General features: G+C 43.3%; 1 long non-coding RNA gene across 1 annotated transcript; it reads left to right on the top strand.

Annotated features, from left to right (window-relative positions):
• Positions 1–8,151: 8,151 nt before the first annotated feature.
• LOC130360568 (uncharacterized) lies at positions 8,152–14,731 on the top strand. Its single transcript, XR_008890712.1, has 3 exons — positions 8,152–8,237; positions 10,846–11,091; positions 14,700–14,731. It is a non-coding gene; the product is annotated as an uncharacterized LOC130360568 (long non-coding RNA).
• Positions 14,732–17,269: the final 2,538 nt, after the last annotated feature.

The raw sequence follows: 17,269 nt of genomic DNA, 5'->3' as shown, positions 1-17,269 counted from the left end.
GAGACCCGGCGCGCGCGCGCCCTAGGGAGCGGGGCCGCGCGCGCCGGGACAGGACCGAGGGAGAGCGAGTCAGGTACGGGGGCCGGGGTGCGCATCGCGAGCGGGCGCTATCCGCATCGCGAATCGCATCCCGGCTGAAGGCGGGACCGCAGCGCACCCGGTCAGTGGATCTGACCGGGGCGCTGCAACAACGAAGATGAGGCGAGCGCTCCGGGGAGGAACGGGGACCCGGAGCGCTCGGCGTAACAGTACCCCCCCCCTTGGGTCTCCCCCTCTTCTTGGGGCCAAAGAACCTGAGGAAAAAAAACTCAATTTTTCCGTGATGAGGTCCGATGGACATTAGGAGGGGTTCTGTGAGGAAACGTACGAGACAGTCCAATCTTTTATTGAAAAAACAATAGATGTAGAGGGGTCTGGCGAGACTGGTCACAGGAACGTAGAACCTGTTGATGAGAGAGGCCAAAAAAAATTTTCCTGCAGATCCGGAATCCAAGAAGAGCATAGTAGAGAAGGAGAAGGTAGAGGCAGATATCCGCACAGGCACAGTAAGGCGTGGAGAAGCAGAGTTGACATCAAGAACTGTGTCACCTTTGTGCGGAGTCAGCGTACGTCTTTCCAGGCGGGGAGGACGGATAGGACAATCCTTCAGGAAGTGTTCGGTACCGGCATAGTACAGGCAAAGATTCTCCATGCGGCGTCGTGTCCTCTCTTGAGGTGTCAAGCGAGACCGGTCAACTTGCATAGCCTCCGCGGCGGGAAGCACAGGAACAGATTGCAGAGGACCAGAGGAGAGAGGAGCCGGGGAGAAAAAACGCTTCGTGCGAACAAAGTCCATATCCAGGCGAAGCTCTAGACGCCATCCGGAAGAACGCATGTCAATGCGAGTGGCAAGATGAATGAGTTCATGTAGGTCAGCAGGAGTCTCTCGTGCGGCCAGAACATCTTTAATGTTGCTGGATAGGCCTTTTTTAAAGGTCGCGCAGAGAACCTCACTATTCCAGGACAACTCGTAAGCAAGAGCACGGAACTGAATGGCGTACTCGCCAACGGAAGAATTACCCTGGACCAGGTTCAGCAGGGCAATCTCGGCTGAAGAAGCTCGGGCAGGATCCTCAAAGACACTTCGAATTTCCGAGAAGAAGGAGTGTACAGAGGCAGTGACGGGGTCATTGCGGTCCCAGAGCGGTGCGGCCCATGACAGGGCTTTTCCAGACAGAAGGCAGAACACGAAAGCCACCTTAGACCTTTCAGTAGGAAACTGGTCCGACATCATCTCCAAGTGCTGGGAACATTGCGAAAGAAAGCCACGGCAATACTTAGAGTCCCCATCAAATTTGTCCGGCAAGGACAGGCAGAGGCTAGGAGTGGCCACTCGCTGCGGAGGAGGTGCAGGAGCTGGCGGAGGAGAAGATTGCTGGAGAAGTTGCGACTGAAGTTGGTGCGAAATGGTGGACATTTCCGACAGCTGACGGGTTAGAAGGGCGATCTGTCGGGCTTGCTGGGCGGCCACCGTGGTTAGGTCAGCGACAACTGACAGAGGAACTTCAGCGGGATCCATGGCCGGATCTACTGTCACGATGCCGGCTGGCAGGTAGTGGATCCTCTGTGCCAGAGAGGAATGGCGAGGACCGCGCTAGTGGACCGGTTCTAAGCCACTACAGGTTTTCACCAGAGCCCGCCGCAAAGCGGGATGGTCTTGCTGCGGCGGTAGTGACCAGGTCGTATCCACTAGCAACGGCTCACCTCTCTGGCTGCTGAAGATGCTGAAGATAGGCGCGGTACAAGGGAGTAGGCAGAAGCAAGGTCGGACGTAGCAGAAGGTCGGGGGCAGGCGGCAAGGATCGTAGTCAGGGGCAACGGCAGGAGGTCAGGAACACGGACTAGGAACAGACAAGGGAACGCTTTCACTAGGCACAAGTGCAACAAGATCCGGCAAGGAAGTGCAAGGGAGGAGGTTAGATATAGTCAGGGACCAGGTGGGAGCCAATTAAGCTAATTGGGAAGATTGGGCCAGGCACCATCATTGGTGCACTGGCCCTTTAAATCGCAGAGACCCGGCGCGCGCGCGCCCTAGGGAGCGGGGCCGCGCGCGCCGGGACAGGACCGAGGGAGAGCGAGTCAGGTACGGGGGCCGGGGTGCGCATCGCGAGCGGGCGCTATCCGCATCGCGAATCGCATCCCGGCTGAAGGCGGGACCGCAGCGCACCCGGTCAGTGGATCTGACCGGGGCGCTGCAACAACGAAGATGAGGCGAGCGCTCCGGGGAGGAACGGGGACCCGGAGCGCTCGGCGTAACAGTACCCATCTTCTGATACTTCCAGCAGGACAATGCCCCATGTCACATGACATCATCTCATACAGGACAATGAGGTCACTGGACTCCAATGGCTTCCACAGTCACCTGATCTCATCCAATAGATCACCACTGAGATGTGGTGGAACGGGAGATTCTCATAATGGATGTGCAGCCGACAAATCTGCAGCAACTGTGTGATGTCATCATGTCCATATGGACCAAAATCTCTGAGGAATGTTTCCAGCACCCTGTAGATAGTATGCCACAAAGGATAAAGGCAAAAAGGGGTCCGACCCAGAATTAGCAGGGTGTTACCTAATAAAATTGCCTGTGAGTGTATATGTAAAATATCTGCATTAACTCCTTAAGGACACATGACGTACCGGTGGCCCCACGTCATAGCGGATCGGGCCTGGCCTCTGAAAACGGCCGGGACCTGTGGCTAATAGCGTGTGGCATTGATCGCGGTGCCGCGTGCTATTAACCCTTTAGACGCGGCGTTCAAAGTTGAACATTGCGTCTAAAGTGAAAGTGAAAGCATGTCGGTTAGCTCAGGGAGCTGTTCGGGATAGCCGCGGCAAAATCGCGGCATCCCGAACAGCTTACAGGACAGCAGGAGGGTCCCTACCTGCCTCCTCACTGTCCGATCGCAGAATGACTGCTCAGTGCCTAAGATCCAGGCATGAGCAGTCAAGCGGCAGAATCATCGATCACTGGTTTCCTATGAGAAACCAGTGATGAATGTAAAAGATCAGTGTGTGCAGTGTTATAGGTCCCTATGGGAGCTATAACACTGCAAAAAAAAAGTGAACAAAAAAGTGAATAAAGATCATTTAACCCCTTTCCTATTAAAAGTTTGAATCACCCCCCTTTTCCCATAAAAAAAAAACACAGTGTAAATAAAAATAAACATATATGATATCGCCGCGTGCGGAAATGTCCGAATTATAAAAATATATCGTTAATTAAACCGCTCGGTCAATGGCGTGCGCGCAAAAAAATTCCAAAGTCCAAAATAGTGCATTTTTGGTCACTTTTTATATCATGAAAAGTCCTATCAATGCAAAAATTGTACCTCTAAAAACTTCAGATCACGGTGCAAAAAAATGAGCCCTCATACCGCCCCATATGCAGAAAAATAAAAAAGTTATAGGGGTCAGAAGATGACAATTTTAAACGTATTAATTTTCCTGCATGTAGTTATGATTTTTTCCAGAAGTACGACAAAATGAAACCTATATAAGTAGGGTATCATTTTAATCGTATGGACCTACAGAATAAAGATAAGGTGTCATTTTTACCGAAAAATGTACTACGTAGAAACGGAAGCCCCCAAAACTTACAAAACAGCTTTTTTCTTTTTTCAATTTTGTCTCACAATATTTTTTTTCCGTTTTGCCATAGATTTTTGGGCACAATGACTGACGTCATTACAAAGTAGAATTGGTGGCGCAAAAAATAAGCCATCATATGGATTTTTAGGTGCAAAATTGAAAGAGTTATGATTTTTTAAAGGCAAGGAGGAAAAAACGAAAATGCAAAAACGGAAAAACCCTCGGTCCTTAAGGGGTTAAAGGGGTACTCCCATGAAAAACTTTTTATTTTTAAATCAACTGGTGCCAGTAAGTTAAACAGATTTGTAAATTACTTCTATTAAAAAATCTTAATCCTTCCAGTACTTTTTAGGGGCTATATACTACAGAGGAAATGCTTTTCTTTTTGGATTTCTCTGATGTCACAACCCTGGTGCTCCCTGCTGACCTCTGCTGTCCATTTTAGGAACTGTCCAGAGCAGGAGAAAATCCCCATAGCAAACATATGTTGCTCTGGACAGTTCCTAAAATAGACAGCAACGGACAGCAGAGAGCACTGTGGTCGTGACACAGAGAAATCCAAAAAGAAAAGCATTTCCTCTGTAGTATACAGCCCATAAAATGTATTGGAAGGATTAAGATTTTTTAATAGAAGTAATTTACAAATCTGTTTAACTTTCTGGCACCAGTTGATTTAAAAAAAAAATAAGTTTTCCACGGGAGTACCCCTTTAAATGTATTGTCAACACACGAAAACTCCAGACTTGAATATGTTCAATAAGTAATCACCAAAAGCAAAGTCCTTTAAGGGGCCAAAATCCTCATCAAGTAGAATTCCCTACTCTGCTATCATGAGTTACCTTGAATGCGCACTGTCAAATTCAAAAACTTTTAAATGTTGTACATCTTGGCAAAATATTAACCTTTTGATTTCCTTTTTATAGAAATCATGGCTTATATAAAAGACCACAAGGGGTCCCCATTCCATTCAGAACATAATCCTGTCAGGCTGCAGCATCATCTTTGTCCAAGTTGAAGCACAGGCAGGGACAGTGCCGTCAGTGAGGCCGGCACGAGCATTCCTCCGTGCTCACTCCTGTCCTTTCAGCCTGCAGCATGCAATAAATGGAAGAGGGGGTTACAGAGCAGCCTGCAGTGATTGGATGAAGAGACCCAGCACAGCAGACTCAGGGAGGAATAAGAATCATGTAGAGTGAGGACACGCCCCCTCCAGAACATAGGATGACAAACCAAGTGAGCAGAAGAAAGAAGGTATTTAATTGGTTTTATTGTTTTTCCTCCCTGGTAATACAACTGTAGTTCTTTATAGGGGATTGTTTTGACTTAATAAAGAATTGTCTTATTAGCATCATATAATTGGTGTGCTAAAGTTTTTTCTCTTCTTGTTCTGTGCTTAATCGTGCACTGATCAGCACCCACATATGTGTGATTATTGATTTGATTGAGCTCCTCCTTCCCTTCTCTTTGTTGAAAATATAGGTGCTAGACACATAAAAATTTTCTGTACCTGATCAGGATTAGGTACTGAGTAGTGATGAGCGGCAGGGGCCATATTCGAATACGCGATATTTCACAAATATATGGACAAAAATTTGGCCTATGTTCGCGAAATTCGCATATTCGCTATGTTCGTTCACTTTTTTTTCCATGCGAAAATCGTAATGAATTTTGTATAGTGCGCATGCGCGATTATATCTTTCAACTAACACTATACCCTACACTAAATCTGCTAAACTAGCCTACCCTATCTAACACTATCACCTTTATTTACACATTACACATCATTGTTGTGATGTTTACTGTGAAGACAAAAAAAAACAATGAATATTCGTCTTTACGAATATATAGCGCTATATTCGAAATATTCGTGGTAAAAAAAACATTCGTGCCGATATTCGTGGTAAAAAAAACAATCACATTTCGAATATTCACGCTCAACACTAGTACTGAGTAACATATAACATTTTGGAGGGATTTGTTTTGTGGGATATGACACAGGTCACAAATCGTTCAGCTCTTGGCGATGATGTCCACCTCAATTTTCGGGATGTGTTTATTGTCAAGTCTCCGACTGCCAAGGTCCAGATTGATAAAAAAAAATCTAAATGCTTAGTAAAAAAAAAAATATAAAAAAAAATAAATAATAATTATAAGGGTTGATCTTCTCCTTTCGATGTATCATCTGTAATAAAGTTCTCCAACACTTGAGCTTGATTTTATGTGACAGAGCTCCATGTAATTCGGTTTGGAGATGGTGGAGGGATACATTCCACTTAGTAAATCTCATCAAATTTCAAAGCGCAGCGTCGGCTAGAATTCCCGGCACACTTTGCCAAACATCAAAGCGGTGTAGTTCTGGTAATGATTATTGGATAAGGACAATCATTTTATCCCTCCGCTGTGATTTGCAGTTTAAAAATGTCAGCACATCATGCAAATGTGATGTTACTTGAAGTCTCGCTCGTGCCTCCTTGCCAGACGTACTTCGTAAGGTTCCGGAACAATAACCGAATAATTGAGGAACCTGAACGACGTGCGTTTACATGTCAGATTCCTATACTAAATATGTTTGTAAAACCTGCAGGGAACATTAAAGTTCCTTCTGTGTGTTCGGATTTACTGTAGCAGTGGTCTCCAGTGATTGCAAAACTACAACTCCCAGCGTGTCCCAACAGACATACTTGGAGTTGTAGTTTTGGCAACATCTGAAGGTCGACAGTCTGGAGATCACTGAAATAAGTTATCTTTGGGCTGTGGAGGGGATTACTGTAATATTCTTTACTGATTGTTGTTTAGGTAAATTTGCGAAACTACAACTCTCAGCATGCCCGGACAGCCTTTGGCTGTCCGGGCATGCTGAGAGTTGTAGTTTTGCAACAGCTGGAGGTCCACAGTTTGGAGACCACTTAGTTAAAGGACAAGTATCATGAAAAAAAATCCTTCAGATAGGGGCTAAATTTTAGATTGCTGGGGGTCCGAGCGCTGGGGCCCCCCCGCGATCTCCTGTTCAGAGCCCTAGCTCTCCTTCACAGCGGCACATCCCGACCCCTGTCCATAGCCGCCACGCCCCCTCTATATAGTTTTATGGGAGAGCTGAAGATTGCCTAACTTTCGGATAGGGGATACGTTTTTTTCATGATACTTTTACTTTAAGGTAACTTTTAGGATGCGGAGGGAATGACTTTAAGGTTCTTGACTCATCATTGGTTAAGAAAATTTCCAAAACTACAACTCTCATCATGCCCTTGGCTGTCTGGGGATGCTGAAAATTGCAGTTTGGCAGCATCTGGAGGTCCACAGTTTGGAGAACACTAAGTTAAGGCAACTTCAGGATGCAGAGGGCATGACTGTAATGTTCTTTACTGATCATTGTTTAGGAGAATTTGCAAAACTACAACTCCCAGCATGCCTGGACAGCCTAGGGCTGTCAGGGCATGCTGGGAGTTGTTGTTTTGCAACATCTGGAGATCCAGTTTGGAGATTCTTAAGGTATCTTTAGGCTGTGGAGGGGATAATTGTAATGTTCTTTATAGTCTGTATAGTCATAAACTACAACTCCCAGCATGCCCAGCAGTCAAGGGCTCATGGGATGTACATTGGTCCCTCACATACGATGGTAATCCATTCCAAACGGACCAACGTTTGTTGGAACCATCGTATGTTGAGGGATCCATGCAATGTAAAGTATAGGACAGTAGTCTACAACCTGCGGACCTCCAGATGTTGCCAAACTACAACACCCAGCATGCCCGGACAGCCAACCGGCAAGGCCTCTGCTTCCCCGACATCCTCGCTCTCCGTTGCCGCCATCACGTCGCTACGCAAGCCGCTCCTATTGGATGACGGGACGGTGTGCGCAGCGACGTGATGATGACGATGGAGAGCGCCAATGATGCGAAGGATCCCGAAGAGGACGCACCGGAGCCCCGAGGACAGGTGAGTGACCATCACCGGAGCTCACAGGGCACCGTAAACAGCTATCCACCGTCAGCGCTGCCGGATATCCGTTTATGCGATGGCCCCGACACACAAAAGCATCGTATGTTGATGCTGCCTTCAACATGCGATGGCCTCTGAGAGGCCATCGCATGTTGAAATTATCGTATGTCGGGGCCATCGTAGGTCGAGGGGTCACTGTATATCACCACTTATCCAGGAATTAGTGAAGCCGGATTTAGAATATGCTCTTCAGTTCTGGGCACCCCTTTAAGGAAGCCATAGAAATAAGTGATGGTTAGCGAATACTGGAGATATTACAAGATCTAATCTGTCCACGGGAATGTTGTTGGTGAAAACAGGCACTATCCTGATCCTTGGCAGAAGATAAGCGGTGCCAAAGTGCTGGATACTGACTTCTCTATTTTTTACCATACACTTGTCAGTACTATAATAGGGGGAGATTCATGAAAACCTGTGCAGAGGAAATGTTGACCAGTTGCCCATAGCAACCAATCAGATCGCTTCTTTCATTTTAAAAAAAAAAGCCTCTGAAAAATAAAAGGGGACAATCTGATTGGTTGCTATGGGCAACTGGTTAAATTTTCCTCCACACAGGTTTTGATAAATCTTCCCCTATGTGTGTGATTCGTTAACCCCTTAAGAACCAGGTTTGGCGTCTTTGTTTTTTCCTCCTCACCTTCTAAGGGCCATAACTCTTTTTTTCTCCATCTACAGACACATAGGAGGGCTTGTTAACTGCACAATTGTACTTTTTATTAACGTGGAGGGGAGATAGAGAGATAGGACTGCACCGCGGTCACCCACAATATCCGGGAGTGTGTACACTGTAACAGGGGATGTCAGAGGTACGGAGCGGGGTGGTGCAAAAAAGCAGGAGAGAACAATGTCCAAAATAGCAAATAGAGAAAAAAAGGTTGCTTCTGCACTCACCCTTCTTGCGCTGCTTCACTGTGTCACTGAGTTAGTCCATGTACGGCCAGCCGCTGTACGGGAGATGATGTGGAGAGATCGCTGCAGCCGGAGCTGAGCGGTGACAGCTATGAGCTCGTTTCGCGGTTAAAACCGCTTCTTCGGAGGCCCGAAGAAGCTGTTTTAACCGCGAAACGAGCTCGTAGCTGTCACCGCTCAGCTCCGGCTGCAGCGATCTCTCCACATCATCTCCCGTACAGTAGCCGGCCGTACATGGAGTAACTCAGTGACACAGTGAAGCAGCGCAAGAAGGGTGAGTGCAGAAGCAACCTTTTTTTCTCTATTTGCTATTTTGTACTTTTTATTAACATCTTTCATTTTACCCCTAAATGTACGATACAACCAGAAAAAAATATTATTTGTGGGGGGAATTGAAAAGAATTTTGCAACTTTTGGGGCATTTGGTTTTCATGCACCTTACAGTAAAACTGACATGTCTTCTATATTCTGTGGGTCAATACGATTAACCCCTTAAAGACCGGGTTTTTTTTCCGTTTTTGCACTTTCGTTTTTTGCTCCTTGCCTTTAAAAAATCATAACTCTTTAAATTTTGCACCTAAAAATTCAATTTTTTGCGCCACCAATTTTACTTTGTAATGACGTCAGTCATTTTGCCCAAAAATCTACGGTGAAACGGGAAAAAAATCATTGTGCGACAAAATTGAAAAAAATACGCAGTTTTGTAAATTTTGGGGGCTTCCGTTTCTACGTAGTACATTTTTCAGTAAAAATTACACCTTATCTTTATTCTGTAGGTCCATACGATTAAAATGATACCCTATTTATATAGGTTGGATTTTGTCGTACTTCTGGAAAAAATCATAACTACATGCAGAAAATTAATACGTTTAAAATTATCTTCTGACCCCTATATACCACGGTACCATTTTTGCATTGATAGGACTTATTGATCGCTTTTTATTCATTTTTTCATGATATAAAAAGTGACCAAAAATGCACTATTTTGGACTTTGGAATTTTTTTGCGCGTACGCCATTGACCGTGCAGTTTAATTAATGATATATTTTTATAATTCGGACATTTCCGCACGCGGCGATACCACATATGTTTATTTTTATTTACACTGTGGGTTTTTTTTATGGGAAAAGGGGGGCGATTCAAACTTTTAATAGGGGAGGGGTTAAATGATCTTTATTCCCTTTTTTTTTTTCACTTTTTTTTTGCAGTGTTATAGCTCCCATAGGGACCTATAACACTGCACACACTGTTCTTTATTATTGATCAGTGGTTTCTCTTAGGAAACCAGTGATCGATGATTCTGCCGCTTGACTGCTCCTGCCTGGATCTCAGGAACTGAGCAGTCATTCGGCGATCGGACAGCGAGGAGGCAGGTAGGGACCCTCCGGCTGTCCTGCAAGCTGCTCGGGATTCCGCGATTTCGCCGCGGCTATCCCGAACAGCCCACTGAGTTAACCGGCAGTTTTTACTTTCACTTTTAGCCGCGTGGCTCAGCTTTGAGCGCGCGGATAAAGGGTTAATAGCGCGCGGCTATTAGCGGCCGGGTCCCAGCTTCACTATGACACTGGGCACACCGTAATATGATGCGGGGTCACCGTGGGACCCCGCATTATATCATGGGAGTGGGACCAAGGACCTACTCATACGTCATTGGTCCTTAAGGGGTTAAAGGGGTATTCTGCCCCTCTCCAAAGGATAGAGGATAACATGTCTGATCACTGGAGGTCGCTGCGGCGTTACTGTCACGAAAGCCTGGTGCTCCCATGACTGTGATGTCATGCCATGCCCCCTCCATTCATGTCTATGGGGGTCTGCCCGCTTTGGATAGGGGAAAACATGTCTAGCGACGGAGTACCCCTTAAGATGGCACCCATGTTTACATGCTTTTCTACTAATGTACTACTTTTTAAAAAAGGATTTTTTTTTTTTTTACAAATTCAGTATGCCTAAAATTGTCCTTTTCTGACTATAAGTATAGGTTTTTCTACATACAGGGCTATATGATGGCTATTTTTTTATTTTTTACTATGATCAGTAGATTTTCTCTGTACCATATTTGTGTATATGTAACTTTTTCACCTCTTATTCCATTTTATTCTGGGAATCGATGTGACCAAATGTCTGCAATTCAAATTTTGGTATTGGATTTTTTACATATATGCCGTTCAGACATTTCTGCACATGGCAAAATATGTTGCTTTTTTATTGGGGGAGGGGCTTATTAATAAAAAATATATTCTTTTTTTATTTTTTTTGCTGACTTTACTTTTTTTTTTTTTTTTTTTTTTTTTTTTTAAATCACCATAGGGGACTATCAACAGCAATTACTTAATTGCTATTACAGTTCATTGCTATGCATTGGTATTGCTGACATCTGCTATTAGAGGTGAGGTCCGGCTGTCTATGAAGTCTTTCAAATAGTGCCACATCTGTCCTGGGATTGTGTGTAGGATTTAGTCAAGTAATGCTATCCACCACCCACTGCAGCATAACCACGCCCCCCTGGAGACCATGTGACTTATACATGAAAATGGGACAAAATGGAACATGGAGGTAATAGAAGAATATTACACAGTATTATTACTTGGCATCATGGGCATTAAACGGGCACTTTCATAAAAAAATTTTTTTGCTATTGCACTCCTTATAGTAAATACATTTAAAAAAAACTGCCACTAGGTGTCTCCCTACTTGTCCACATTGTCCACATTGCGCATTTTCTCCTATCTCTTGCACAGACGTTGGACTCCTGCTGGCCTGGCAGAAGTCCAAAAGCAGGAAATGCTGAGAGGGGTGTGTGCAGCCTTGGCCAATTATAGCTCATCACACATACTGAACTGCTCTGGGCTGTGTGTAGCAGAGTGAGGGAGGAAGTTCTCCCCTGTATGGCTTCAGATGATGTCACGCCTACTGGGTAGCGTCCCTTCCCAGTCTGTGAATCTGACCTGAGGCTAAGCATACAATTCAGAGCAACATCAAAGTAGAAAACTAACAAATAATAAAAATAAAGGCAGGGGTGATTTATCATGAACTGGGAGGATTATAACATTTAACAAGATCATGAGAGGTACTCTTTAAGGGTAAAGAAAAAAATGCTGGCCTACCTCTTTAAGCTCCACTTTATTTAAAAATCTGATGCTATTGTTTAGTTTTACAAGACCTGTCAATCATAAATCTTCCCCTTTTGAGTTATTGTTTTAGAGCTCCTTTATTAAAGGGGTATTGCGGCCATAGACATCTTATCTCCTATCCAAAGGACATGTATGGTGAGGGCGTGGCGTGACGTCACGAGGGGGTATGGCGTAACATCGCGTCTCCAGTCCTGGAAACACAGAGGTTTCTGAGACTGGAGCAGCAGCCCTCATAGAATGCAGGTGCTGCATGGAGATCCTGGGGGGTTGTAGCGGCAGGCCCCCCCACAACCAGACATCTTATCCCCTACCCTTTGGATAGGGGATAAGATGTCTATGGCAGAAATATCCCTTTGAAACACATTTGAGAATACTCTAATCTATAGATGCCGCCCTCTCATTTCCATTTCAGATTGTGCAGAATTACTACTGTATGTTACACGGGTAAAGATGTCGTGCTCAATGTATGTCATCAGCTGTCACCTCAGACATCTGCACAGTACCAAGCGTCCTCACAGGAGTGTCCTATGCCGACTGCTCATACTGGCGGTGGGGTGTTAATATCTACACGGACATGATTTACGTTTTTAACACTATAAAACCATCATTTTCATATTGTTGCTTCAAATATAATCGGGCTATTCTACTTTCCTTTTGACTTCATTGTTGATCCAGACTCGGAGCTAAATGAAATTCTTGGAAAAACAAGTTATGTTTTGGCTGTTTTTCAATTAGCCGACCTGTCATCTCTCAAATTTCCACATTTTGACAGATGGAATGTTAACTCAATGCAAAAAAATAAATAAAAAATGTTACACATCTATATCTCACTTCATAAAGTGGCGCACATATTGCCTAACGCAAGAGCTAATTTCATGCCGCCTGGTCACCTATACCTTTAAGATCTCTGAAGTGTTCCATTTTGGGATGGCCGTTCGAATATTATGTTTTTTTTTTTTTAACAATAAAGTAGTTGTTTCTTTAATTTACAGCCGGGAACAGCTCATGTCTGTGCTTTGAAATGAAACGTAATGCTTTCTAGGCCTTTTTTCCATTTACAAACTTCACTGAAGTAGACGTCTCCCATTTGCCACCTGTGATTTTATGTGCCTGTACTTCCCAGTTCATTTTTGCTGATTTTTTTTTCCATTTTGGTTAACTTTTTGTGAGTTTTTATTCTTTATGAAAAATGTATAAATTAAGTCAGGAGTTTCTCCCAGAATTCCTTAAATACCTGCATATGTAGTTCGGTAAAAATGTGAAAAAATTTATTTAAGACCATTTCCATTTTTTTCCTTATGGGTTATAGAAAGTTATCCTATGGGTTATACGCCAATGGTCCCTTATAGGGGTACTTCGGTGGAAAACAATTTATTTTTTAAATAAACTGGTACCAGAAAGTTAAACAGATTTGTAAATTACTTCTATTTAAAAATCTTAATCCTTCCAGTACTTATCAGCTGTATGCTTCACATGAAGTTCTTTTCTTTTTGAATTTCCTTTCTGTCTGACTACAGTGCTCTCTGCTGACACCTCTGTAAATTTTTCAGGTACTACTACTAGTCCCAGCATGGAACAGACTGTTCCATGACGGGAGCAGTAGTACCTGTACTATTATACATATCGCCCCGGGTGTCACTCATGACACCCGATGTGATCATCCATAATATAGCAGAGATGCGGAGCGGCTCTATACAGCGCTCACATCTCTGCTCTGTACTCCAGCCAGTCAGTGATGTGAATAAAAATGCATATTGTCCACCCAGAGTGGGGATTGGCCGGTTGGTTGCAGCCAATTACAGCTCTCAGCGGGAAATATGAATGAGTGATGTTCTATTCATATCACTGGCCAGCTGGAGTATGGTGCAGAGATGCGGAGTGCAGGAGAAAACCGCTCCATCTCTGCAATAGATAGGACGATCGCATCGGGTGTCAGGAGTGATACCCGCTGTGATCTGTCCTTAACTGCAGGTACTACTACTCCCAACACGGAGCACACTCTGCTCAATACTGGGAGCTGTAGTACCTGCATTAATAGACAGATCGCAGTGAGTGTAACTTCTGACACCAGTTGCGATCTGTCTATTAATGCAGGTACTACAGCTCCCAGCATGGAGCAGAGTGTGCTCCATGTTGGGAGTATTAGTACCTGCAGTTAAGGAAAGATCACAGCGGGTGTCACTCCTGACACCCGCTGTGATCCTCCTGTATAATGTATAGATGCGCGCGGCAGCTCTTCTATGGTCCCCTGCACTGACGAATATATACACATATTCCTATTTCCTGCAGAGAGCTGTGATTGGCTGGAACCATCTGGAAATATGAATATGTGTATATATACAGCAGTGCAGGGGACCATAGACGAGCTCCCGACTGCATCTGTACATTATACAGGAGGATCGCAACAGACCCCGGGCTATTTGTCAATTAGTACAGGTACTACTACTACCACCATCATGGAACAGTGTGTTCCATGCTGGGAGTAGTAGTACTACCTAAAAAATTTAAAAAATAAAGAATAAAAAGTGAAAAACATACACACACTACATTTTTATTATTGTCAGTTTCATTTTTAGTGCCCTGCCCGCACACATAAATTGATCCCTGTTTAAAAATTAATAAAAATATCTCATTATAAAAAAGATACCTTTCATTAAATGCTATTTTTTCCATCACTACTGTATCTTTTTTATTATTACTTTTTTAAATTGTACCTTTCGAAATTTTATTAAAAAGGTATCTTCATCACTTTTTTGGATCGCTAAAGTCCAAAAAAGAATAAAAAACGCCTTTAAAAACGCCAAATTTAAAACCCATATGGCGTTTTTCTTGGCGTTTTTTTTTTTGCTTCAGACAGGCCTATAACATTCTTTAATTGGCCTCAACATATCCCCACACCTCTTGTTTGAATAGTTATTGTGTAATATTATGTCTGATACATGTCTTTGTTTTTACCCCATAATTGTAAGCGCTGCGGAATCTGTAGGCGCTATATAAATAAAATTATAATTATTATTATTACTCTCACAGACTTCGATGGGAGAAAAACACCACGATTTTAGGGGGAAAAAAACGCCATAGGCTCAATATGCTGCGATTTTGCAAAACTGCCAAGGAGCTGAAAAAGAGTGAAAAAACGCCAAAAGGATTAAAAAAACGCCAAACTGAAAAACGCAAAGAATTTAGCATTTTTTCATTGACTTACAGCTAACATCTGGCCGCAGCGTTTTTTTGGCTGAAAAGATGTCATGCGTTTTTTTGGCCTAAAGTGGAATTCCAGCCTGAGGGATGATAAAATATAAAGAAAAAACTGTCTTGGGAACTAGAAAAGATGGGTGACGCCTATTAATTAAAGTCCTTACTCATGGAGCCAGTGTTTGAGAATACCTACCTTACTTACTGTTTTGGGAGACGATTTCCGGTAATATCAGCTCACTCTCTCTATGTATTGTCTGAATCAGGTGATGATTTTCTCTATATATTGTACCAGAAAACCAGTGAGTGTAGCTTTTTTTCTTTTCCACCGAGGTTATTGACCTATACATCACATTTATGTTATTTTTTTATGATGTGCCCCAAAGGGGGAGACCAGCAAGATCAGATCATACTATAAAATAATCACACATTATACTTCAATACACATTCATTAACCCCTTAACGACATCAGACGTAAATGTACTTAACACACCATGACGTTCATTTACGTCATGTACATGACCGCTGCTCGCATCATGCACGTCAGGTCCAGGCTGCTATCAACAGCCAGGGATCCACCGATAATGGCAGACATCACCAATCGCGCTGATGTCCGTCATTAACCCCTCAGATGCCGTGATCAATACAGATCACGGCATCTGCGGAAGTGCGGCACTTAAAATGGATTATCGGATTGCCAGCGGGGATCCGATCATCTATACTGGCAGGCAGAGGTCCCCTCACTTACCTCCGTCCATCTCCTGGGGTCTTCTGCTTTGGTCTGAGATCGAGCAGACCAGAGCAGAAGATCACCGATAACACTGATCAGTGCTATGTCCTATACATAGCACTGAACAGTATTATCAGTCAAATGATAGCAGTAAATAGTCCCCTATGTGGACATAAAAAGTGTAAAAAAAAAAAAAAAGTTTAAAAAAATGTTAAAAAAAGTTTACAAAATTTGAAAAATCCCCTCCCCAATAAATCGTACCTTTTTCCCATTTTATCCCCGAAAAGCGTAAAAAAAAAAAAAGTTACAAATAAATTTGGTATCGCCGCATATGTAAATGTCTGAACAAGGGAAATATAATGTTAAATATCCCATATGCTGAACGGTGTAAACATTTAAAAAAAAAAGTCAAAAATTGCTGCAAAAAAATGTATAAAACATGATTAAAAAGTAAAATATAAGCAAAAGTGGTACTGATAAAAACTACAGATCACAGCGCAAAAAATGAGCCCTCATACTGCCCATATACGGAAAAATTAGGAAGTTATAGGTGTTCAAAATTGGGCAATTTCAAACATACCTATTTTGTTAAAATAGTGTGAGATTTTTGTAAAGCGGTACAATTATAGAAAAGTATATAACATGGGTATCATTTTAATTGTATTGACCCACAGAATAAAGAAAACATGTAATTTTCATCATAAAGTGTACAGCGTGAAAACAAAGCCTTCCAAAATTTGCTAATTTGCGGTTTTCTTTTCAATATCTCCACATAAATAATATTTTTTGGGTTGTGCTGAACATTTTATGGTAAAATGAGTGATGTCATTACATTATAATATTGGTAACACAAAAAAACAAGCCCTCACATGGGTTTGTGGATGAAAATTTAAAGGAGTTATGATTTTTAGAAGGTGAGGAGGAAAAACAAAAATGCAAAAATAAAATTGTCCTTGGTTAAAGGAGTTCTGTAGCGAAATATAGAGGGTAAGTTACAGATCGCTGGGGGTCCGACTGCTGGAACTCCCCGCAATCTTCTGAATGGGACCCCCGGCAGTCTGCTGGAAAGGTGTGTGCCGACCCCCGCACAAAGTGGCGGCCAACATGCCCCCTCCATATATTCCATAGAGATATATTGAGGGAGAGTGTCGGCAACGGCTTCCTGCAGGGGTCAGAACGGCTGCTTCCAGCCGGGGCCCTATTCAGGAGATCGGGGGGTTCCAAGCAGTCAGACTTTTGGATAGGGGATAAGTTATTATTTTTATTTTTTTTAAAACTGTAAATATTTATTAGGTTTTTCAATAGGTTTAACAACAAAGGAATACAATGAAATAGCACAGTCAATGGGGGAGAATACCCCACAAGGCAAGGTTTCATGTTAACAACAAAAAACGGTATACATTATCAATGCTGAGACATACCAGAAACACAAAACCCATAGCCTCTGGGTCTTCAAATACCTATGAAAGGTAGAGGGGAAGGCAAGGGAGGAGGTGAGGGGGGGAGGGGAGAGAATGACAACAACCGACATCAGGGAAGAGAGAGACAGGGAGAGACACAGTCACAAGGAAAAAAAAAAAGGGGAAAAGGAAAGAAAGAAGAAAAGAGAAAAGATCCAGAAAGAGGACATAGGTTAGGGAGGTTGTCCATCAGTAAACCTGTCCCATGGGTCCCA

This window comes from Hyla sarda, chromosome 3 (genome assembly GCF_029499605.1).
Source record: "Hyla sarda isolate aHylSar1 chromosome 3, aHylSar1.hap1, whole genome shotgun sequence".
In the NCBI taxonomy this organism is placed as follows: Eukaryota; Metazoa; Chordata; class Amphibia; order Anura; family Hylidae; genus Hyla; species Hyla sarda.
This window is presented reverse-complemented; position numbering and strand designations above follow the sequence as displayed.